This window comes from Ornithorhynchus anatinus, chromosome 5, assembly GCF_004115215.2.
Source record: "Ornithorhynchus anatinus isolate Pmale09 chromosome 5, mOrnAna1.pri.v4, whole genome shotgun sequence".
Classification (NCBI taxonomy): domain Eukaryota; kingdom Metazoa; phylum Chordata; class Mammalia; order Monotremata; family Ornithorhynchidae; genus Ornithorhynchus; species Ornithorhynchus anatinus.
This window is the reverse complement of record NC_041732.1, coordinates 89,795,279-89,796,615: the sequence shown is the minus strand read 5'-3', so window position 1 is coordinate 89,796,615 and position 1,337 is coordinate 89,795,279. Positions and strand designations below refer to the sequence as shown.

At 40.5% G+C, this 1,337-nt stretch overlaps 1 non-coding gene across 1 annotated transcript; it reads right to left on the bottom strand.

Annotated features, from left to right (window-relative positions):
• Positions 1-259: 259 nt before the first annotated feature.
• On the bottom strand, positions 260-397 carry LOC114812328. Its single transcript, XR_003759984.1, has one exon. It is a non-coding gene; the product is annotated as a small nucleolar RNA SNORA7 (small nucleolar RNA).
• Between the last annotated feature and the right edge of the window lie 940 nt (positions 398-1,337).

The following is a 1,337-nucleotide window of genomic DNA, read 5'->3' as shown; positions in this document are numbered from 1 at the left end:
TCTGTTCAACTGTATTGATGTCTGTTTCCCTGCCTTCTCTGCCCCTCCAGACTATAAGCCCATTGTGGACAGGGATTGTCTCTCTTCATTGTTGCACACAGTAAGCTCTCAATAAATACACTTGAATGAATGAATGTATCCTGTTTCCCTAAATACTAAGAGCAGGGAGTATGAGTAGCAATCACATTCCTCATGAGTAGCAATATCTCCATCCTCAACCCTCTCCCATGCTGCTGCTTCCCTGCGTGGCTGAGTTTTGACTTGTAGCAGGTTGCCCTCCACTCTCTAGCCACTGGCCAAGCTAGGAATGGAATGGGTATGCCTCTGCTTGACTCTCCCTCCCGGAGCCGAGACTGGTAGAGTACTGGAAACTCTCCAGGTGCGACTCTGAGAGGGGAATCTTGATTTAGAGGAGTATTATACAAATGATTGGTTCTCACTTAGCACATTTGACCTTAAAGGGTGACTTCTCAAGTTTGTTAAAAGCATTTATTTGTGTGGTACCACTGAGACATTGGCACACAGTAAGCACTTAACAAATATCATCATCATTATTATTATTACTCAACCCCACACTGTTCAGCCCCAAGGTGACTTACGTGAAAGTAACTTGAAGACAATTTCAAGAGTATACCAATGTGTATATCATGGGAAACCGAGGAACTCCAAGAAAAAAAAAAATGATTCAGTAGTAGTAGAGTGAGAGATCACAATCCAAAAGCTATCTTTTCTTTAAATAACTCCAGGAGAGACTATCATTTCCCACTGAACCGATAGGCATGCATTTCTCCCTTAATCTTGACTGTCTAATCATTTAATTCACAGACCTTTCCTTCAGGTTCTTCCTCTGGCTATTCATATTCTGGGGATTTCTAATAGTTATGTATAGCCTGCCCAGAGCTGCATCCCTCATCCATCCTGAACAAGCCCTCTTTTTAACCCCTTCTCTTGGGGAGTTACTGTGCAGGTCATTGTTATAGTTTGATAATACCAGTGAGAATCTTAACTTTAAATTAAAAAAAAAATTTTTGGCAACATCTTTCTCCCTCACTTCTGAAAGGAACACCGATAGCTTATAATGCAAATATGTGGGAGAAGTTCTCTTTTGAAAACCAAGCATAGCTTCCAGAGGGACTTTTCTTGACAATAAAGCTATTCGCCATGAGTATTGTCACTACCATTTCACATTAATGGAGCCTCAACAATTAATTCATAGTACTGCATCTGTAATCCATTATTCATTTCAAGATAGAGATCAACCAATAAATCACCAGCTCTGAAAATGCTCATTTTCCCTATTTTAGGGAGGGCCATTTCTTGTCTCTCTTTTGTGAAGA